The 23,714-nt window shown below is 49.9% G+C and overlaps 1 protein-coding gene across 3 annotated transcripts in view; it reads left to right on the top strand.

Moving 5' to 3' along the window:
- ZNF423 (zinc finger protein 423) overlaps positions 1-23,714 on the top strand; it is a 342,644-nt gene that overhangs the window by 17,800 nt on the left and 301,130 nt on the right. The window contains exon 1 of one of the 3 annotated variants that reach the window (XM_052655505.1): positions 3,356-3,391. The exons of the other annotated variants lie outside the window; for them this stretch is intronic. The gene's annotated coding sequence lies outside the window, so the exon portion shown is untranslated. Of the gene's footprint in view, positions 1-3,355; positions 3,392-23,714 lie in introns of those variants that run through there. 3 annotated transcript variants of the gene reach the window in all.

Genomic DNA, 23,714 nt, shown 5'->3' with positions numbered 1-23,714 from the left:
AGACTGACCATGAAGGGTGAGCAGTTACACTCTCTCTGCAGGTGGGGTGGCCTGTAGGTCCTTTCTGGGGAGTCCCCTGGCAGGCCCCTGGACCCTGAGATTTCAAGCTGGAGGTATGCATGACCTCTGAGCACAGAGTGGCTCTAGAGGTTCTCATGGGCACCTCCAAGTACCCAGGGAGGAGGTTGGAGGGGTGCCTCCTGATTTGCCAGATGAGGAAGGGTGATCCAGGGAAGCCCCGCGACCTGGCCTTGGCTCACACTGCACATCTGTCTGTGGCAGAGATGATGTCCAGTTATTAGGCTACTGATGTCCAAGATCCCGTGTCCCACAGACAGGGGTCCTTACCCCCAGGCCCAATCTATAATATTAGAGCCCATATCCTCTGCACAGACTTAGGCCTGGAGGTGGAATATGTACTGATGCTTCGTCGCTGGCACCCAAGTCCCTGAGCTGTCCCCATCCTTCTGGCCTCCAGCCAGGCCAGTAGAAGATAGCTGCCTTCATGCACCTACTGCATCCACAGTTCGGTCTGAATTGGATAACTGAATGGGCTTTATTCTGAATTTTGTGTCTCTACTGTCTGAAAATATCTATTGTTCTGGCTTGCCCTGAGAGCACAAGGCCTGCTGTATGTTCCAGGTCTGAGTTTGGTGTAAGGCTGGACCTGGCCTCAGACCTCTCTGTGCATTTCACCCTGTCTGACTTTTGTTAGGAGAGTTCCAAGTGTGCTCTGTTCTATGGAGGTCTGGCAGGAGGGGATAATATTTACTGAGGCTTGGTGCTTGCTGAGCGCTTTATACATGTTTACTCATGAATACCTTCAACAGCCCTGTGAGCCTGGTCCCATTACACTCGCCATCCTGCAGGTGAGAATGCATGGTGGGTCAGCCTGAGCTTCGAGATTTTGTGTCAGAGCCGGGCTGCCCGACACCAGGTGCCCGCCCTCATCACTCCCAGAGCCACCTTCCTTCCGTACTCTCCCCTAGGAGCTGGGCTGGGAGACAGACCCATAAACAGTGATGAACTCTGAGGCTGGTAACTCCCAGCTGGTGGCCAAGTCCACACTCCCCCACTCTCCTCCGCGACTCCTGCCTGCCTGGGCCTTCTTCTCAAATTCAGCCCGGGGAGAAGCAGCTTGCACAGGCTGGGGCGGGAGGATGGGGCCAGCCCCTGGGAACAGTCAGGGTGGCTGGCTGGTGGACAGGGCTGTACCTGCTTCCTGGTTTCGTCGGAACTGCACAGCCAGGCTGACCCTCTGTTCTGTCGGGTGGGAGGTACTTACTTGCCACATTCAGGGTGGGGAGTCCTTCCTTCTGCTGTCCCCCACCCATCCCCAGGCCCCAAGAGTCCAGCAGGCCCAGCCCAGAAATCTGGGATGTGGTGTTATGGCATGGATGGCCTTGCCGAGGGAACTCAAAGATTTAAAGGGCCCTGCCCTCTGGACCTCTCTCTGGTTCCACTCAAACTGCCCCGTAAGCCCAGGACATGGCTAGTGGGCCTGCATCTTCTTCCCCACCAGAGTTTTCCCCAGAGCCTGGGTTTGAACCCAGGGCAGGAGCCCCTCTAGGGCTGGGTTTCCAGGCAGCCCTTCAGCAGACACCCATCGTAGCCAAGAGGCCCAGGAGCAAGCAAGCTTGCCCTCCCTTCTGAAGTCCCTCTCTCTGGGCACCGACCCTCTGCATTCCCTGCCCTCCACCTCCTCCTGCGCAGGCTTCCTGGAACCCAGGGACCCTGGAGGTTTCTGGGCCATATCGAGTTGCCTGGGTGGTTGTTTCCTTTTTTTTTTTTCTTTAAAGGCCACGCAGGGTGGAGGAGCTAGGAGAGAAGCCGATGATTGGGCCAGGGCCAGCCTGGGGTGGAGGCTGACTACAGTCCATGCCTCTCAGAGTCGGGCTGTGGCCCCCAACCCCTACCTCCGAGGGGCCCGAAGCCCGGCCTCCCCTCCAAGCTGGGACCAGCCCTGCCTGGCATTTCCTGTCTCCCTCCCTTTCATTTGGCACCAGGCTCCCCAAGGGCACCCTGGGGGGCGGGTGGTGGGGCCCACTCTCACTCTTCTCCCTGGTGACCGGGGCCTGACTTGACCTGATAACGCCACAGACCTGCTGGGCTTCTAAGGGTGGGCTCCGCTGGATTGCTTCTCCCCACGCTGCCCCTGCTGGCTGGACTGCTGGACCAAGCTGGGCCTACCTTCAGGTCTGAGCCAGGAGGCCAGGGCTGATGGAGAGCCTTGTAAGAGGACTCCTTACAGACGCCCGGTCTGGGGGTCTGGTGGGGGGGTGCAGCTCTGGCACAGGCGGGGAATTAGGGAGAAAATGGAGCCCTTGAGACCAAGGGGAGGGGGCAAAGGAAGGACCTCTGGGGGAGTAGGAACCTGGGCTAAGGCCCCTTGGAGATAATGCCGAAGTGATTTCGAGAACCCCCAAGCCCTTGGCAGCTCTGCCCTGCCTGCCCCCACGGTCCACCACACACACGGTTCTGCTTTACCAGGCATCCTCCCCTGGTCGCCTCCCTCTGGGTGCCTCCTGAGCTCCTCGGGCCCTTCCCCCAGGCCTCCTGGGCCCCCTCCTTCCTCCTTGACCCACTTTAGTCCCCTGTTGCTGGGGGAGGGGAGCACGCAGCCGGCGGCTCTGATCCTGGCTGCCTCCCCCAGCATCCCTTGGGGCGGGCTGTGGATGGAGCCAGCAGGCTGAGCCGGCCCGGCCCCAGGGACTGGCACACAGCGTGCTCCGAGTGGCAGCTCCCTGCCCCCTCCCTGGACAGATAGTTCTGGACAGCTGCCCCTGCCCCGGGCCCCTGGGAGGCCCTGCCAGGGCCGGGCTCTGGTTTCCCCCAACCCCAGGGAGCTGTTGCTCCAGAGGTCCCTCCTACCACCGCCTCCTTGCTGAGCGCACTTCCCAGAGGGGCCCTGGGGCAGCGCCAGGCCCTAGCCTCCTCATTCTTCTAAAATCTCTGCTGGAGAGACTGGAGCTGGGGGCCAAGTTCCCTGTCTGCTGTTGATCTGTGTGAGGTGGGGAAAGCCACCAACCTTCTCTGGGTCTCCTCTATGGGACAAAGGATTTGGACCAGGTAGCTAACCTTTATTGAGCATTTACTATATGCTCCAAGGACCTGGCTAAGCATTTTATGTTTATGATTTCAGAAGGGCATGGCAACCCACTCCAGTATTCTTGCCTGGAAAACCCCACGGAGAGAGGAGCCTGGCGGGGTTACAAGGAGTCAGACACGATTGAAGCAAATGAACGCACATAATGTTGTCACAATGATATCATGGGGCGTGTTTTCCTATACTCTGTTTTAGAGATAAGGCAACTGTTTTACAGAAAGGGGAAGTAACTTGCTGAAAGTCACACAGGCTGTCCATGGTGGAACCATAGGGGTCAGAGCCCAGGTAAGCCTGATGAGATGAGTTTTCACTGCCCTGACATTTTAAAATCCATGCTGATACTAGGGATGTTAACTCTTTCTGGGACTCTTGCATGGCAGTCTAAGGACTTGAGATCCTCCTCCAGGGGTTCTGCCCGAGCCCCGTCTCATTATTCCATCCTGCTCCGGTGTTGCCTGGGTCCCCAGGCCTACCCCCTGCCTTGCAGCAGGCTGTGGGAAGCCAAGGCCCCAGGATGCCCGCCAGCTGGGATCTCACTCCATCCTGAGTGCTCGTTCTGTGGTCCAGGGGCCTGGCCCCATGTGGGATCGCTCCCTGCATAGAATGTGTCCTGGCTTTCAGCGCTGCCAACTGTAGGAACCATGAGCCAGTGGGAATTTCCGCATGCCCACCCTGCTTGACCACCGGCCCCGCCCTGTGGATCCCCCTGCGCCCTCCCCCTCCTCCTTTCCCACTGCCCCACTGAAAAACACAAATGTGAAAAATGGGGTGGCAGACCCTGCGGGGTGCTGTTCAAATTTGGGACCCGTGCTTCTCTAATCTCTGCATTTTTTTGCCTTTTTCTCCTGGAGTCTTGACATCTGTTGGTCCTCTGGGAATCTTTTCATTTCATTGTCTTGTTAAATGGAGGAGGGGGTGGGTGGTCGTGGTGGGGGCTCTGGGAGCAAAGTCAGGATATCTATTCTTATTTGCCTAATTTCCTCACTTAAATGTATCTTGTGATTAAACATTTTCTTAGCGAGCTTGGTCAGGGCTGCACCGAGTTTCTTTTCATAAACATTGGCAAGTGAATTTAACAGCCTTGTTTGTATTAGCTGGAGGTTTCATTTGCATAGTGATTGTTCTTATGAAACAAAATAATCACTTACTGTTTATGAAACTGTATAAATACTGGGGTCTGGAGCCGGGTGCATGCGCAGGCCTTTTTCTTCCCACATGGTAATCCATCCATCCGGTTCGGGGAGGAAACCCAGGCTTCAGGAAGAGGATTTTCTTGCTTCGAGAGGTGTTTCCAGGGCTGTGGGCATTGCCTGGTGGGTGGAACTTGTGGAGCCCATTTAGGGGAGGGGCATTTGAGGGAGGGGGGCCGAGGTGAGCTCAAGGAAACGTCCAGACTCCAGTATCTGCTCCTTTAATGTTATATTCTTTCTGCCTTTTTGATTAAGGTTGCAAACTGGTGGCCTGAGGCCCAGTGTTGCCCACAGATATGTTTTGATTGGGTTGTGCTGTGTCTAAAAGAAATAAACCAACATTGAAAAATGTGGAGATTTCACAGAAGCATTCATTCAGATTTCTTGCTTCTCTCTCATAATAGCTGGGTAGACTTGGGACCGCTAGGCCGCTGTCCTGCTTGGTGACAGTCCTGGTGGTGGTGGGGGTGGAGACTTCTCCAACAGGTGGGGTATTTTCATCATAACCCCTCTGCTCACGTTACCCATTTATGTGCCTGCCCGCCCTGAGGGATTAGGGATCCTGACTGCAGTGGGTCTGCCCTCTCAGTGTCCTGCAAGCTTGAGGCTCCTTTGTTTCACTGAAACGCTCTGTAGGCCCTTGCTGATCTGTTATGAGATGTCTGCTCAGCCTCGGCCTATTTGAGGAGCTTCCCCTGGGCCCCCTGGCTCTGCCCCAGGGGCTCTGGGTTCCAGGCCTCCTGATGTCCATATTGGCCAGGGGCAGAGATCTGGAAAAGGAGCCACTTTGGGAGGTCACACCCTTATTCCCAGGAGCTTGCCTTTGCTCCGAACATTCCTGGCCTCCTCTTTAGCAGCTCCCTTTAGAGTCTACTGCCCCCAGAAGACAGGCGTTTCATGATCTCACGCTGTTTTTTAGACTCAAGCAGCATCGCCCAGCTTGGTCAGCAGGCTTGGACCGAATAACTTCTTAGCTGACTCTAGTACATTTTCAATCTACTCATGTTGGGTGGGCCCAGAATAATACCTGTACAGTTGCAGATAGTTTGACAAAGGGTCTGGGCTGGAGTTGGCTTTAGAGCTAAGGAACGGTGCCTGCTCCCCACCCCCCAGATGACCCAGCAGAGCCCTCAGCTATCTGGTAGCCTTTCTGAAGCCCCTTCACTCTGTAGGAGGAAAAGTCAGACGTAACAAAGAAAGTGGGCGAAACAGATTAATGCCAACAACTTCTTCATTCTGCAGAACTCTGTCCCTTAGCCTGGGTATCTTGAGCACCGCTTAGAAAGTAGCTCCTGTAAATCCCAGTGTACCTCCAGGCCTTCATCGTGTACATCCGTGGTTGAAAACTATACTCTGGGTCTGGTGTCCTTTATATAGTGTCTCATGTTATCCTCAGAGTAGCTCTAAGTGGTAGTTATGCTATCCCCATTTTATAGATGAGCAAACTGAGGCTCTGAGGCCCAAGGTTACACAGCTGTTGAATGGAGGAGCTGAGATTTGAACCCAGGCCTCCTGGCTCTAGAGCCCATTCTCCTAATATCTATCTACCTGTCTATATATCTCTCTCTATATATACATAGATAGTATATATGTAGATAGTAGATATATATATATACATATATAGTATATACATATGCATGTGTATATATACATATACATACATACATAATACATACATACATACATACATACATACATACATATATATATATAGTTTCTCCAACTATAAAATAAGGAAAATGTCCCCACCTCCTAGGAGTATTACAAGGATAGAATGACCTAAGATCTCACTGTTACGTCTACTGAGACTTCCCAGGTGGCTCAGTGGTAAAGAATCTGCCTGCCAGTGCAGGAGACCGTGGAAACACGGGCTCAACTCCTGTGCAGGAAGATCCCCTGGAGGAGGAAATGGCACCCCACTCCAGTATTCTTGCCTGAAAAATCCCACGGGCAGAGGAGCCTGACGGCCTACAGTCCATGAGGTCGCGAAGAGTCAGACAGGGCTGAGCGTGCACACACAACCTCTGCTGATTAGAGCAGGAACATGGACTCAGGCATGGTGAGGTTTCTCTTTTTTTAAACTATTATTAGATGGTGTCATTAAGCATGATGCTTTCTTCACTTTTCTATTTTTGATCGTTTCACTGCTCTGAACAGAATTTTCCCCCAAGATCCTGAGGTTGTAAGTTTCCTTTGGGGAGGCTTGTACCTCTAACTGTTTGAGGCAGGGAGTAGCATGGAGAAACCTGTAGGGTCTTCTGGAAAGAGAAAGAGCAAACAGCTAAGCCAGACATTCTGTTTTGATAGAACTGGCTGGCTGAAGAGGAATCCTATCAGTTGGGATGGAAGATGTGAAATCCAGGTTCAAAACAGCTCCAGCATAAAGAGGATATAGTATCTTATACGACCTGAAGTCTGGAGGGAGTGTGGCTTCAGAGTACTTAGTGAGGCATTGAACACTGTCAGCAGTAACTCAGGTGCCTTCTGTCTTTATTTTCTGTCCTGCTTAATATATTGGCTCTTGCCCACAGCTGTCTCCTCATGGTGAAGAAATGGCTGCATTGGTGCCAGACATCACACCCTCACTCATCAATGTCCCAAAACCAGAAGAGAGAAGCTCCCTTACACAGGTCTGTCTTTAGAGGAAGGATACTTTTCCTAAATGGCCTTCTGGTCCCTCCCTTGTGTCTCATTGGTAAGAACGGCCTCCCCTGCAGACTCTAGACCCACACAGGCTAGAGTATAGAGCATCACTCCTGAGGCTCATGAGAGCCCCAGCTTTCCTTAGACTTATTGGCTTCTGGAGATAGCAAGTCATTTGAGTCAACAAGAAAGAAATGGCTGTGGGGAGGTACCCGATGCTGTTTGGGGACAAGCAGTCTCCAGGAGGCCTGTGACAACGCCTGTGTCTCTTTCCATGCAAGGTTCTGGAATACCTGCCTCATCTCATTATGGCCCTCTCCCATATCCTAGTCTGCCTAGTTCCTCTTTCCCCACTTCCTGTTCTAGGACTACATCATTCCTTTGTCTGTCTCCCTCTGATGGAATCACTCGCCCCTCTTTCTTGTCCGATTGGTTCATTCTCATCCTCTGGACTCAGTGTAGTGCCACCTTTCCTGACTACTTATCTCCCCAACTGGGTCCACTGCTCTTGATCTCTGTTTTTTAAAAATTTTCATGTTAGTCTCAATAGGAATTTATTTTTGTGCTTGCTTGTTTACAGTCTTCCTTTTGCACTGGACTCTCAGCTCTATCTGGGACAGGGACTGAGTTTGACTTGTCTACTCTGTGTCCCTAGGCTTCAGGAGAAGGACCAGTGGGGAGGAGGAGGGATTTAGCAAGAGCCTGGCATGGAGCAGGCATTTAGTAAATATGCACTGGATGGAGGACCTACTCAAATCCCCCGTCTCTTTCCTCTGCCTCATCTGTTTCTGTCTCCCTCTCCCATGGACTCCAAATTCCTTCCTCTGTTCTTGGTTCTTTGAGGAAGAGGAGGGACAAAATATCTCCATGAGTCTGTGGACCATTTTCTCTTTACAGTGGCCAGGTTGCTGGAGTCAGCCTATATAGATGCTTGGCCCATGGCTGAAGCCAGTGGGCAGCACGGATGCATGTCTGGATGTCTGGATCTGACCCTTGCCCGCATGTGTCCCGAGGACTCATGGCTTTGCCCCAAGGAGGCAAAGGAGGTTATTTTTTGTGGCCAGGAGCTCCCTCACCCATGAGACAAGGAGCTGGCCCCTTTGCCTATTGAGTCCATCCCATTCCTGGCAAAGCCATTCAGTTATCAGTCTTGCTGATGCTAAATTGGAAGGCTGGCATGGGAGCCAGCTCATTATTTTAGACAAGACAAAGGTGGAGAAGGTTGGCTGTAGTTCTCTGAAGTTTTAAGACTGGGAATCTGAATACTTTTGAGGAATTTTTTGACCCAAATAGTTAGGTTGACCTTTGACTCAGATGAAGTGGATTCTAGGGGACACTCCCATGATGTGTTACCATAGGACTGGGCAGGGGGAGGGAAGGGGGCCATCCCTGGCTAGGTTGGCCAACACTGAGGTTAGGGTGAGGGCACAGCAGGGGTCTTGACCCAAAGGTGGTGGGTAGAACAGGTTAGATGTGCTTGAAGCTCTTCCTCATTGGGTTCTCAGACTGCCAGAGACATCACTCAGTGCTTTAGGCTGAGGTCTCTCCCGCAGGGCAGAGAAAGAACCTGCCTGTGGCTGCAGACCTCTTCTCCATGGCTGGTTGTACAGCAAATCATAGCCTTGCTCCTGTGTGCAGGGGAGACCCAGCGTGTGTGTACACGGGTCCATGCGGGCCTTGCCTGGGGCCCGGCGCCCACCCCAGGGACCCTTTGGGGAATGCGTTGGCTGCAGTTTGAGCCTAATGAGCAAAGTGTTAGGTGGTGGGGCTGCAGGTTCCCTGCCGGAGCTTGGTCTTTCCAAGGCCCCCAAAGTGGAGCCATTGAAGACGGCGGAGGCTTTCCTAGCGCCTGCTGTTGCTTTTAGGGATCTTGCTTATGTTGCCTTTTCTTTTTCAGTGGGAAGTGTCGGTGTGAGTAATTATATATATTTTCACAAACTCGAACTATGCTTCATTTAAACTTCTATAAACATGTCTGTATAATTCTAATTAACTGCTCGCATAAAGCCATCAGAAAGTTACACGGGGAAAGCTCATTTGCCAGACTCTTGCCTAAAAGCCAAGGAAAATATTATGTTCTTCCAACAAATGGACTATTCATGTAGGCCGTTCCCAAGATAAACAGGAGATATTTGAGGACAAGTGAGATTTGAAGCAAGGATGGCCGAGCCTCTTGTAAGTGGTGTTCAGCAGTGTTGGCAGGGTGGGTGGCTTGATTGAGTGATAAATGCTCTTCAAGAAAAATGCCCCGGACTTGGAATGTGGGGTCAGGACCCTGGAGATGGGCCATCTCGTGGTGCTCTTGTTAAAGTCTGTGGGCAGGAGGCCACTCTGAATTAGTGAAAAGTCTGAATCAGAGAAGAGTCAAGCTCTTTCGGTAGTTTGTGCTTGGGTTGCTAAGAAAGTGTGGGCAAAAGAGAGCCTTGGGGCTGCTTCAATAAGTGGGTCGGGGGGGCTTAAAGTCAACCTCCACTCATCCCTTCTTTCATTCACTCCTCCAGTCGATTATTGTTGGGCACCTGGGCACCTGACCCAGAGCCACAGTAGGGCTCTGGGTGTGACAGCCGACAAAATGTCAGCATCTGTGCCCTCCTGATCCCATGTCTGGTTGTTGGTGGTGGTGGGGGAGTAGTGAACATGGTGAGCACCATTGTGTGGTGTGTTAGTGATCAGGGCTCAGGGAGAGAGTGAAGGGGGAGAGGGCTGGGAGCCCGACTTGGTGGGTGTGGTTTTAGGTTGAGTCAAGGAAGGCCTGCCTCCCTGAGGAGGTGACTGTGAGTGAAGACATGAAGGAGGTGCAGACTTTCCGGGTAGTGGGAACAGCATGTGCAAAGGCCCTGTGCAGAAGAGTGCTTGGGTGTCTGAGAAAGGTGAGAAGGCCCGGGTGCCTGGGGCTGAGCGGGGTGATGGGGAGAAGTGGGTGATTACGTCACACAGCTGATTGAGGGGCAGGGAAATGTAATTCGGTCTTTTATTATATGCAAGAAGACACTTTAAAAAAAAACTTTTTGACTGCACCTCTTGGCACGTGCAATCTTAGTTCCTGGACCAGGAATCAAACCTGCTCCCCCTGAATTGGACGGCAGAGTCTTAACCATTGGACCATTCCAGGGAAGTCCCAGAAGAAGATACTTCTGAACTGCTTTTCCTTTACTTCATAAGATGAAAAAGACTTCCACATTTTGCCACATTTACTCTATTGCAGATGGTGTGAATAATACACAAAAAATAGAGAAGAAAATAAAATCCCCCCAAATATCCCTTTGCAGGGGATCACTGTTTCATGTTTGGGATGCTCCTTTCATGCCTTCTCATCTTATCACCTCCTTTAGCTTCTTTTCTCCCAGCCTTTGCGAAGGTTGTTGAGAAATGCTCAAACCCCTGCTTAGTATCACAGGTGACTATTTTGAGAAGGAAGATTGAGGAATTTTTTTTGTGCCCTTAAAAAACTTGAAATTGGAGTCCAGGTAGTTTTTTAGGTGGTTTTCAACAGCTGAAAAAACGGTTGCAAAGGAAGCCTCGGGAGGGCTGATGGTTTTGTGTAGACACAAACATTCAGTGGTAACAGTGAACTTTTTTTGAGTCCTTACTAGGTCGTAGGTGCAAGACACAAGTAGTTTTCATTCAGTTCTCTTATTTTGCCAGTGTTTTACTGTGGGTAAAACACACACACACACACAAAGAGAAAAAAAACCAGAACATAAAGCTTACTCTTTAAACCATTTTTGAGTGCACAGTTCAGGGTATTAAGCGTGTTCTTGTTGTGAGCCTTCTCCGCTATCCAGCTCCATAATTTTTCATCTTGTAGAACTGACGTTCTCAACACGTTAAACAAGAACTCCCCGCTTTCCTCCTTCTTCAGCCCCTGGTAACTACTGTTTTCATTTCTGCCTCTATGGATTTGACTACTCTCAGTACCTCATAGAAAAACGGAATCGTACTGGGGACTGCCCTGGTGGTCCTGTGGTTAAGGCTGCCTGCATCCGCTGCAGGGGGTGAGGGTTCCATCCCCGGTTGAGGGTCCCACAGGCCGTATGGCTTGGCCAAAAGAAAAAAAAAGGAAAAAAAGGAATCATACAGTATTTGTTTTTAGCGCAGTGTCCTCAAGGTTCATCCGCGATGTAGCATCCACTGAATAGGGACACTGTTATTTTGTTTACCCATTCATCTGTCAGTACACACTAGGTTATTTCCATCTCTTGGCTGTTGTGAACAACGCTACTATAAACATGGGTGTGTGTGCATCTGTTTAGCACCCTTCTTTCAGTTCTTTTGACTATATACCCAGACATAAAACTGCTGAATTGTATGGTGATTCTGCCTTTAATTTTTTGAGGTGTGGCCATACTCTTTTCTGTAGTGGCTACACCATTTTATATTCCCACCAACAATGGCAAGAGTCCCATTTTCTTCACATCCTTGACGCCTGTTATTTTCTGTTGTCTTCTCTAACTTTTTTTGATAGCAGCCATCCTCTTGTATGAGGTGGTGTCTCATTGTAGCATTGATGTGCATTTCCCTAATGATTAGTGATATTGAGCATCTTTTCATGTACTGTTGACCGTTTGTAGGTCTTCTTTGAACAAACATCTATGCAAGTTTTTTATTTATTTTTGAATCAGATTGTTTGTTTTTTTGTTGTCAAGATTTTGGAGTTTTCCATATATCCTGGATATATAATTTGCAAGGGCTTCCATGGTAACTCAGACGGTAAAGAATCTACTTGCTTTGCAAGAAAACTGGGGTTCGATCCCTGGGTCGGGAAGATTCCCTGGAGAAGGGAATGGCTACCCTCTCCAGTATTCTTGCTTGGAGAACCCCATGGGCAGAGGAACCTGGCGGGCTACAGTCCATGGAGTTGCAAAGACTTGGATACAACTGAAGCAACTGAACATGCACGGTCATTTACAAATCTTTTCTTTCAGTCTGTGTCAGTTTTCTTGTAATTTTGAAATAACCTCTATGAGGTTGTCATTATTATTATTGATAAGAAACTGAGGATCAGGGAGCTTATTGACTTTCTCCAAATCACACAGATAATCAGAGCTGATAATGGGAGCTCAACATTTGAATCCCAAGTCTGGGCAGGAGTTGGGTTCCAGGCGCCACAGGCCATCTGAGTGAAAACCCATGTGAAGGCATTCGGGGCATCCTTATGGCGAGGAGCCTAACTTGCCACCCCCCCAACCCCGGGCTTACCATGTGGCCCCTGCTGCCCTTCTTCCCTGGGCCACGTCGAGGTGTTTGCCTCTCTGCTGTGTACTCTCAGGAGAGGTGTCTTAGAAGGTTCTCTTTCGGTCCTTTGGGCTGGGTGGATCAGAGGTGGATGCCTTCACGCATATCAGTTCAGCCCAGTCCTTGGCATGTGGCAGCGCTTTTTAATAAGCAGAGCTTTTATTACTAGCGAATTCTTCTAAAACCCTGTCGGGCCTTAGAAGAGGAACACCTGTAGCCCTCTGTGTCTCAGGGGCTGAGTGAATTAGACTTGGATGTGAGGGTCAGTTTGTAGCTGCTTCATTCATTCACTCCCTCATTCATTCATATCCTGGTATGATTTTTTTTTTTCCAGCAAGGAGATTCCCCTGGTCTCAAGTTTCCGGAGGCACCCGGTACAATCTAGATTCCAATTAGCTTAATTGCTTCATATTAGACTTCTTAGAAAAGATTTTTTTTTCCTGCTGATGGCTGCGGTTCCAGGAATGTCTACCCCCACCGTCTTCCTTCCTGCCTCCTCCCAAGCTTGTTTCTTTCAACTTTATTTCTCCAGGACTGGCCTATACCTCAGTACTATTAGTCTCAGGGCTATAGCATCAGTTCATGTTGGAGAGGCCAAAGCAGGGTGGAGAAACAGAAAAAACAGAAACAGTGTGGACACCAGAAAAAAATTGTATATAAGAAACATATATATATATATATAAAATGTATAAAACACCTTAGTATGAAATTTATATGTATCATACACATATCTTGATACATACACATATCTCTTTAAACAGAAAATTCCTCCTTAGTTGTGTGTGTGTGTGTGTGTATGTTTTCAGTGAAAGAACTTGGACACAGACTCTACCCTGGGTTCTGACCCTCTCCCTTTTCCTTTTGCCATCAACACCAGATTTTTTAAAAAGTACTTTCAACAACCAGAGGAAACAGTTACATCCTGATTGACACACAGGATGTTGGAGCAGCATTCTTGCTGTTAAGTGATCAGGATTTCAGCCAAGGGAATATAATGAAATCCACATAAAAATTTATTTACCTAATGAAAATCCTGGAGTAATGCATAAGTGGTTCTCTGATAATAAAATGCAAATCTAAAACTATAACCAGGAGGACAATAATCTTCATTAAACGTATTGTCTAGAGGAAGCCCATGACATCCACTTAACAGTGATTTGATTTGTTCAGTAATTTCCACGTAATATTTAAACTTTATTTCGAGCCTTAAAAACCCACCCATGAGTTTCTTTCCCATTGGCGAGGAGGGCGGCTGGTGGTGGGTGAGGGTGCCTGCCTGGCGAGTTTCATGGCCTCTGCAATGGGCACCCAGAGCACAGTCCTTTTCTAGGTGACTCAGTGTCTGCTGGAGAGACGGGGTCCAGGGAGAGACAGCAAGGGGTCAGGTTTCCTTCTGTGGAGGAGACCCAGAAAAGCTCCTCCTATCCTGTAAAAAAAGTACGATCAGATGACTAGAAGGGCTTGGGTGAGCCTCCCAGGTTTCTCCCTGAGCCCAGTGCTGCTGCCTCCTGGAGATCTGACGAGGGCTGAGGACTTCAGTGATGCTCTCCCATCACTCGAGTGCTGGGTGGACATCTCTGCAGATGCTCCCAGGACCACCTTGCAGCCTCTGTCCTTTAGGATTGAAGTGAGTGGACATTGGAAGCAGGTTAGAAGCGCTTTGGAAGCAGGCTGACCTGGTTGGGAACCTGGCTCTGCCACATGTAAGCTGAGTGACAGTGGGCATGGTCCCCAACCCCTGGGAGGTGCAGAGTCCTCGTCTATTAAAGGGGATCTCTAGTCTCCACCTCCAGGACCAGTGCTAGAAACATGTGCAGAAGCCTGTATAGTGTTGGGTCGGGGCCTACGGTACCTTGCTGTGGGCTCAGAAGCCTCTTGGGTAGCTTCGACACATGATAGGAAAGAATTTGTGTCTGGGTGCGTGCACGCGTGCTCATTTTCTTCAGTCTCTTTGCGGCCCTATGAACTGCAGTCCATCAGACTCCTCTGTCCATGGGATTTTCCAAGCAAGAATACTGGAGCGGGTTGCGATGCCCTCCTCCAGGGGATCTTCCCGACCCAGGAATCAAACCTGCATCACCTGCGTCTCTTGCTTTGCCAGGCGGATTCTTTACCGCTGAGCCACTGGTGAAGCCCTTGTGTCTGGGTCCGTTTGTCCAATTTGAAACTGATGACCTATGCCCTAGAGGACCAAAATGAACCTTTGAGACTTTTCACAATCGTGAAATCCCGAATAAACAGCAGATTAAGGCTAGTGTGTGTGTGTGTGTGTGTGTGTGTGTATGCGTATGCACATGTGCTTGTATGTGTGTGAAGTGTTCTCATCAAAGAAAATGATACTAATATTCTTCTAAACCATTTTTTCCTCCCCTTTTCTTTTCTTATCAAGTTGCAACTTTGTTTCCCTTTGACTTGATGCAGTGTGCCGTGAAAATCTATTAAAATGAAAGGAAGATAACAAAATCAGCCGTAATCTCTTTCTAGAGGGAGCATGGGACCGCGGCTAAGAACGGAGGCCTTTTCAGATGCCAGCCAGCTCAGGGCTCACTAGCCGTGTGCCCTTGTCCTTTCTGGCCTCAGTTTCCTTGCCTAGAAGGCCACATTAACATGGTTTTTCTGCACAGTAGTGAAGATTAAACAAGATAATGTTTGTAAAGTGCTTGGCAGAGTGCTGGCACTCAGACAGCGCTTGATAAACGGGAGCTGCTTTGTTATCTGAGAAAAGGTTGCGCTGAACAGAGGCCCGGTGAAATGGAGAAGTGAGGCTCTTATCCAGGTGGTGCTGCCAGCCGCCGGCAGGCCAGCCAGCCCTAGTGCCCAGAGCTTCTATCCAAGGGCTGGCTCAGGTTACTCCCGGCCCATTAACAATGCTGGTCCAAGCTTGGAGCCTCTTAAGTTCAAGGTCGATCACAGGCCTCATCCCCCACCGGGCCTCTCTGCTTTGCCGAGTCATTAGTCACCAGGGTGGCCTGATGAGAGCGTGGGGATGACTCAGTGAGGCTGATCCCCTCTTCTGGGCCACACCCCGGGGCAAGGCCTTGCTGGCAGAGGGTCCGCAGTGTCGGCCATCGAGAGACTGAGGTTCCATTCACATTCCTGGAAAAGCAGTAAAATCCTGGCTTTGCATATGACTAGCCAGGCAAGTATTTCACCAGTCTGAGCGTCAGTTTTCTCATCTGCTAAATGGGGGAAGCAGTAGTATTTTATCTCAGAAGGTTGCTTTGAGGAGGCTAGGGGATGGAACAGGCTTACTAGCCTGCAGTGAGCAATCCTGCTGTTATTCTCCCAGGCAGACTTCCTGGAGAAGGAGGGCTCCGACCCCATAAACAGTGAAAGAGGGGGATGAGTGATGGATAACCGAGGAGAAATGAGAGCAAGGGAGAGCTGTGGGCTGAGGGGTTTGGGCAGAGGAAGCAGGGGGAGGAAAGGTGCTAGAACAGCTGTGCTCACTAACAGTGTGGGTCTCATCCCTCCTGACCCGAGGGGGGCCTAACGAGGGCCAGGCCTGTGGAGGAGAGAAGATGAGGCGGCAGCAGCCTCTTGGCCTGAACTAGCTTGTCTTCAAAAATTCCTGCAGGAGAGACTTAGGCAAACGAGTCACCTTTCAGCCCAAAGGCACCCACGATTCTTGTGTGTCGAGTGCTGGCCTGCAGCTCACAGAGTTTCTGCTCATACTCTTGTTGGGATTAATTTATCAGCTGGCCAGCCAGGGAAGTGTGATGCTGATGGGTTTACCCCATGGGACCATCCCTGGGGTAGGGAGAGAACCATCCGAAGACACTTGGCGCACCCTCCAGTGCCCTTTTGTGGGTGTCAAAGCAAACTCGTGGCCAGTCGCCTGGCTTTGAGTGCAGCCTCCTTTGAGTACAGCCTCTGAGGCTGCAGAGGGCCTGGGGCTGTGGGGGGTTGTAATACCCTGAGGCCTGTGGAGCCCACAAAGGGGCCTGAGTGACAGCCAGGGCTTCACACACCGACAGCCAGGGGGAGGGAAAGAGAGAGAGTGCGGCAGGGGCAGAGGGGGGCTGCCAGCCGGGGACAAAGGCAGAGAGGAGAGAAACAAAGGAAGGGAGAAAATCCCCTCTCCTTACAACCTGTGAGTTAAAGAAAAATGTGGTCCGTTACCCCACCATGCTTTAGCGTGAAACTCAGTTCATCCGATAAAAAAATACCCGGACCTTTCAACTTGCAAGCTGCACCTCCAGGCCAGGTGTGACACCCTTGTTGGATGTGCCCTTCTGGGCTGGAAACTTCCCCCAGCCATGCATGGAATCAGTTGAAAACAAGAAGAATCAGAGGCAATCAGCTGCTGCCAAATTTCGGAGCAAACATTTTTCTTTCTGGATTTAAATAATTGCATTGCATCCCCAGCTCTGCTTCTCCTCTAAAACCAGCCCCAAATGACATTTGGCAGGCTGTCGATGGTCTGGTTTTCTCCCCCTCCGCCCTGTGGGGCTTTCTCAGAATATTTTCTTCAACGTCTGGGTACCTGGCTTTTAAACCAGTACATTTTTTTTGGGGTGGGGGGGGTGGTTCGGTCTCAAATTTTATTAAATTTAAATTTTATTCCATTTCAGGCTATAAAATCTCCAAAAGTGGCTTTGAAAGTGAACAGGTTTTGGCATGTTGGAAATAGGTTACCTCCAATGCAAATAAAAGCGTCTAGCTTCCGAGGAGAACAAGGCTCCAAGGGTTGGGAAAATGCACGGAGTGGTTAGAGACCATGGCAGAGAAATGGTCAGAGACCAATTTAAAAGCACATATATTTTAAATGGAACATTTTGTGGACATATGGAACCAATAGCTCTGCCAAAAGCTCAATTCTGGGGATCAAGTCTTAGGAGCTAAACTTCTCTTCAACTACCCAAGGTGATTTTTAGCAGACAAATGAAAGCTCCTTTTCGCTTTCTAGTCTAAGGGGAATCTTAATACATTTTTAAATTATTTGGCATTTTGAATTAATTTTCTTAGAATGAAACGAGATTCTTAAATTGGGATCTTGTAGGGAAAAGACAGCCAGGTAATTAGTGAGCTGATCTCCTTTTCTGACACACGGAGGAGAGGGGGGAGAAGTTGAACTCCAACCAAGGTGCACACAAAATCTATTTTAGAGCAAAAATTTCAAAGTAAGCAACACCATCTGTTCTTTAATTATTTCTCCTTATAAAAAAAAGTCGCTAAATTTATTTGGGTTACTTAGTTGGAAATGTCTTTAAGACACTCAGAACTGGGGCTATTAAAGGCAGGTTGTCAGTGCATGTTTGCTAGGCATCCAGGAACTCAAAATAGTAAGGGCCTCTAAGAGCTGACTTTCTTTTCCGACACAGCTTTGCTCTTGGTTAGGCATGGTCATCTGGCAGCTGGGGGGCCAGTCTTCTGCTGCTCATATCTGGGGACACGGGCTATGGGATGGAGTAGAGGGTTTATGCTCTACCAGGATAATCAAGGGTGGCAAAGTGTAATGGGAGCCTGCCCCCCAGAGTGGTTCCTGCCCCTTTGAGAGTCCTCACCAACAATCCATCCATCCATCCGTCATTCATCTAATATTAGGCCAAGTCCTCATGGAATGTACAGTCCTGTGGAAGAGATGACAGTGATCAAAGCCTCACACAGACGAGCCTGTGGTTAACAGAAGTATGTGCTCTTTGGTGTCTGTGCTATAGAACTTTCGGTGATGCAGGGAATGTTCTAGGTCCGTGCTGTCCAAGATGGTAGCCACAAGCCACGTGTGGTTATGGAGCACTTGAGATGTGCCCAGTGTGACTGAAAAACTACTATTGTAAATTTTACTTAGTTTTGATTAATTTTAATTTTAATAGCCACCGCAGGCTCGTGGCTGCTGGATTGGATAGCACAGGATTGGCAGCAACGTCTCCTGGTAACTTGTTAGAAACGCAGACTCTCAGGCCTCAGCCCAGAGCTGCTGGATCAGAAATCTCTGTGCGTGGAGCCCAGGACTCTGAGTTAGAACAGTGCCTCCAGGTGACTTTTATGCGGCCTTGTTGAACAGGGACGGTGACCGTGGGTGTGAAGCTACAATGTGACTCAGCAGAAGGTATGTCAAGGGATAAGGAGACTGGATTTCAAATTGATAGAAGGATTCCCAGGGAAGGGTTTCCCTGGTGGCTCAGCTCGTAAAGGATCCGCCTGCAATGCGGGAGACCTGGGTTCGATCCCTGAGTTGGGAAGATCCCCTGGAGAAAGGAATGGCTACCCACTCTAGTGTTTGGGCTGGAGAATTCCATGGACTGTATAGTCCACGGGGTTGTAAAGAGTTGGACATGACTTGGTGACTTTCACACACTTGCCAGGGAAAGGGGTGGTAGAGCTGAGAGTAAACTGTGAGTAACTTGATGAAGATGGTGGCTTGGGCATGGGGAAGGGTGTTAGTAGTATTGCTAACAGTGCACAGCTTGTCATCCCAAAGAGAGTTTGGCACGTTTGATGCACACTGGAATGGCCAGTGTGTTGGAGCACAGAGAAGGGAGGTTTGTGAACTATAGTTAGAGAGGTTGGCGGATAGAAGACCTTGGTACTGCCAGCAGTGTGATCTTGGATTAGTGTCTTAACCTCTCTGAACCCTGATAAAAATGGAGATAACCATCCTTTGCTACTTACTTATCTAATAGGGTTAGAGGACAGATGGATTAAAACTTCCTGTGCAGATAACAGCTACTGGGATAGGTGGATGGCCTGGTGGTCTTCTTTTTAATTTATTTTCTCTTGCTCTTGGACTACCCTTTCTCCAATTCTCCTACCTCGAAGGTCACAGCTCAGTTTGAGAATCCTCTTCCTTGCCAGCATGTCTCTACTTAGCTCTTCTTATTCAGCCTAAGTTACATAGTGGTCCCTGTGACAGTGGGGTCCAAAGCCCGGGTTGTTATTGGGGAGCCATCTTCCGATTTCTGCTCTGCCTCCTGCGAGATCCTCTCCTGGCCTCCTCATCTCTTTATGGAGTTGATAATCTCGGAGGCCCTTCCCGGAGTCCTCATCTGGAAGCCTAGGAGGGGCCAGCTGAGAGAGTGGACCTCTGCAAGTGTGTTTTAAAATCAGATGTACCCAAATGGCTTTTGGGGAAAGTCTTCCTAGTAATTTTAGCAGCGTCTTTTCTGTTGTCTAGACCTAAGATCAGCATTTTAGGGAAAAGTGTCGAGATAAACTTTCCCCCAGCTCCCTCTGCCCTCCCCTCCCCGCTGCCAGCACTCCATGCACACCCCCTTCCCCACAGAACGTCAGGTGGCCAGAGCCTCAGCCGTGCCCCAGCTATTTGGCAGCTGAAAGTTTTGTCCCTGGAAGATGCCAGACTTATTTTGAGACCGCAAATGTGGTGGATGCTTCTCTTTTGGAAAGACACCAAGTGTCTGATCTCGGCTTGGGGTGATATTCTGGGGGGGGGACTTTAAATGGCTACCCACTCCAGTATTCTGGCCTGGAGAACCCCATGGACAGAGGAGTCTGGCGAGCTACAGTCCATGGGGTCACAGAGAGTCGGACACAACTGAGCGACTTTCACACTTAGCAGCTTCTTATCTGAAATAGACCTGTGCTTTTCTTCGCTCTCAGAAACCTTTCCAGACAGCTGTGTCCCCCAGTACAGGGGAGAGTGCCTTGAACATAGTTATTGCTCAGTTTCAGTTTATTATTGCTATTGTTTTTATTGTTGTTGTGATGATTATTAATTTCTGATTTTCCGAAACTGAAATGTTGGCTCAGGTCCCTCCTCTAGACACTTGGATTCTTTCTTTAGAAGACTATCCTGGGAAAGCCCTGTTGACTCAAAGGAATGAACAGCTAATGGTAGAATTTTAGCCACCTGGGTGTGACACTGATTTGTAGGGGAAGATACCCTCCAAGCGCCTCTCATATCATTTTGACTCAGTGCCAAAAATCACACTCAGGACCTGTGCTGAAATACCAGAATGGAGGTTGCAAACTGGTTATCCAAGGACCAGATCCAGGGCCAGAGTGTTTTGCTTATTGGCTGCTCAGGCTGGAACTTTGTTGGGAAATAGAATGTGACACTTAACATTCAGAAACATTTGCACAACAATCCAGATTTATAGAGTTTGTTCAGAGTAATCCAAAGATCTGGTCTCACTGGCCCTGGTTCCTGCACAGCAGGGATCGACTGGCTCTGCCTGTTTCCGTGAGGGCACACGTGCTGTGGCAGGCCACGGTTCCCATCGCTTCCTGTCGTGTCACGACCAGCCCTCCTCACCCCTGTCTGTTATCTGTCTGGCGCTGGAGGCCTCAAGCACTGCCAGCACTCCGAGGGTTAAATGAGCTGCCGCAGTGACAGTGCCTGGTCCAGCCCTGTTTCGCTTGCTGTGTGACTTTGCCCTCGTTGCACCACCTCCCTGTGCCTCAGTTTCCCCATCTGTCCAACAGGATGTTAGCTTGGATCAATGATCTCTCACTGTTCCTGGATGACTAGCCAGATGGAGGCTGAGAAGTAGGATGCTGGGCCCCTAGTTCTCTTTCCCCTTTTGTGAATTAGGGTTCTGCATTAGCCTTCTCATGGAAAGATCAGGGAGCCCCACTGCTTAGCAAAGTTTGGGAGACCCCAGAGTGCTTCCTGTTCTGCCTCTTTGTCAGAATCTGTCTTTGTCCAGTTGCTGCCCAGGGCCTTCTTATTTTTTTCCTTTTCCAGGAGTAGTTGCAGGTGTCAGGGCAAGAAGCAGATAATAATATTAATAGTTTTGTTGATAATATCTTTATGGGAAAATAACCTAAAAAAGTGGATACTGTTTATGTATAACTGATTCACTCTGCTGTACAGCAGCGACTAACACAGCATTGTAAATCAACTGTACTCCAATAAAAATTAATGAAAAAAATAATGGCTACCTTTACTAAGCGGCATTATCCTCCCACTAAGGTAGGTGCTCTTTGATTCTCATTTTGCAGATGAGGAAACAGGTTCAGAGAGGTTGGGTAACTTGCCGAAGGTCACCCAGCTGTGGGCCTGGATTTGTTTCATTCCAGACCCCGAGGCCCTGGCAGCGTGGCGCTCCACGTGTGGTGGCGCGGGAGGGGGGGCTTGCATGTGCGCAGAAGGATGCCGGGCTGCAGAAGGGAAGCCGGCGCTCTGTGGCCGCTTCGTAAGAGACCCAGCCCCCTCCGGCCCCTTCTGTCTGTCTGGCCGTCCACACTCTCAGGGAAGTCTGGTCTACTCCTGCCTCCCAGCTCACGTGCCAGGCTTCCCTCCCTCAGACTCCCCCATCTGCAGCCATGCTCCTGGGTTCAAAACAGGTGGAGAAATGGGGTACTGCACCTGTCCATCCGTGAGCTCTTTGTGTGTGTGCATGTTTAAAAAAATTAAATTTTTTACAGTATTGGCTTCCAAAACTGTCTCAATCAAATTGTATAGCCAGGCCAGTTAATTTGGTTGTTTAGGGGAAATGCAGAGGTTTGCGGAGAGATTCGGGAAGTTCTCAGGACCAGGCATGTTTCCTGTCTGAGCCTCAGTCTGCCCACTTGAGAGAGGGACTCCCCGCTGTGTCCGTGTTTGCCCTTCAGACCCTATACTATGTTGACTGAAGTAACTATGACTTAGTGGGGCTCACGATGTGCCCGGCCCTTCATTTACCCTTCGAGGATTGGTCACGTCCAGGTTCCAGGTGGTGCTTCAAAGCGTTGTGTTACTGGCCTGGCCCGAGGTCTCACAGCTGCCGAGTGCCAGGCTGTGACCGTGGCCCAGGGCCTTCTCTACCCCGGCTCTCGGCCCCTGGCAGCCTTCAACTAGACCCTGGGCACAGCTGCACGCCTTTCCTGGCCGTGTTGCTTCCTGCCTCCTCCGGGGTTTCCAGGAGGAAGTGGAGGTTCAGCTGACCCTGCTGATGTCCTTGAGTGAGGAGGTGTTTGCTTCCTGCAGCTTCTTCCTGGGAAGCCCGAGTGAGGCCTCCTCTGGACTTTACGAGGCGTTTAGGTGGGGGGAACGGGTGTGGAGCCCTGGTTCCTGCCTAGAGAGCTCTTGGTCTGTTCGGGGTGGGTTTCTGGGTGGGGGATGTTGGTGGGACCACCCCGATGATCTCAGCTACTATGTGACTTTCCTGTCCATCAGGGTTCAGTGGTCACACAGGACAGAAATAAGCTCTGGACAACTCAGGCTAGGATGAAGTTTGACGAGACGATAAGGGAGACCTTAAAAAAGGCTAAGTGCTGAAGAATTGATGCTTTTGAACTATGGTGCTGGAGAAGACTCTTAAAAGTTCCTTGGACTGCAAGGAGATCCAACCAGTCCATCCTAAAGGAAATCAACCTTGACTATTCATTGGAAGGACTGATGCTGAAGCTGAAGCTCCAATACTTTGGCCACCTGATGGGAAGAGCTGACTCATTGGAAAAGACCCTGATGCTTGGGAAAGATTGAAGGCAAAAGGAGAAGAGGGCGGCAGAGGATGAGATGGTTGGATGGCATCACCGACTCAATGGACATGAGTTCGAGCAAGCCCTGGGGGTTGGTGATGGACAGGGAAGTCCGGTGTGCTGCAGTCCACGGGGTCACAAAGAATCGGACAATGACTTAGTGACTGAACAGCAGCAACAGGGGAGAGCTGATGGAATGAATAGGAGGAGAAACAGGACCCAGACAGGGTAGCTTCGGAGATGAGAGGAGCTAGATGGAATGGCTGTTGTCTTCAGGGAGTTGCCCCTGCAGTCAAAGAGCCCAGCCGGCTCTATCTCCTGTGTTAACTTTGCTCAAGGATCCATCTCTGGGAAGGTCTGAGCATCTAGCCTGGCTGTGTCCAGGGGAGGGCAGAACATTTTGACCGATGGTCCATCAAGGTCCAAGTGGATGAGAGATGGTTCCTTAGGGCACAAGGAGGGTGCTGAATCAGAGGTTGGGGCAGTGGGTACCTGGTGGGCAATACCCTGCCTGACTGACATGTGGCCCTGGTGGGTTGTCCTGTCTTGGAAGGTCCCAAAGTCTGGGATAAGGGTCAGGGAGGGCTGAAGATGGAGGAAGCAGTTGCCCATTAGGCTGGCTTTGGGCCATGGAGTCGGATTCATCCAGTGATGACATCTAGGGCATCAGGATTGGGAGGGCCCCCCTGGGAAATCCCGTGTGGCAGTGCCCATGGAGACAAGGGTGCCTAAAAGGACAGGAGTTTCCCCAAAGTCCCTCAGCCTAGTAGGGCCAGACCTGGGAGGGGACCAAGAGGGGCTGACATAGCACTGCTTCCCAAAATGCACCTTGGGTACCCCTGGTGGTATGGCAGGGGACTTTAAAGTAGAATACATATAAACGTTTAAAAAAATGCTAATAAATGCACAAGGCACAAAATTAAATACACCTCCAACTATCCACTTCTCCTCCCTAGAGGCCGCAGGTGGTACTCGATTCTTGTGCCTAGTTCCGAAGCAGTTCCATGTATGTGCACACGTATGAATAATGTATGTTCTCTCTCCTCTAGTTTTCCAGTCTGTTAGATATGATTTCAAATTGGTTAATTTAGTGCTTCCTCAGTGCTTTTTAAATCGGCTTTTTATTGTTAAACCTGCAGCTGTGGTGGCTCAGAAGGTAAAGAATCTACCTGCAT

This window comes from Budorcas taxicolor, chromosome 18 (genome assembly GCF_023091745.1).
Source record: "Budorcas taxicolor isolate Tak-1 chromosome 18, Takin1.1, whole genome shotgun sequence".
Lineage (NCBI taxonomy): Eukaryota > Metazoa > Chordata > Mammalia > Artiodactyla > Bovidae > Budorcas > Budorcas taxicolor.
Note: the sequence above shows the minus strand (reverse complement) of the source record. Positions and strands in the feature narration are given on the sequence as shown.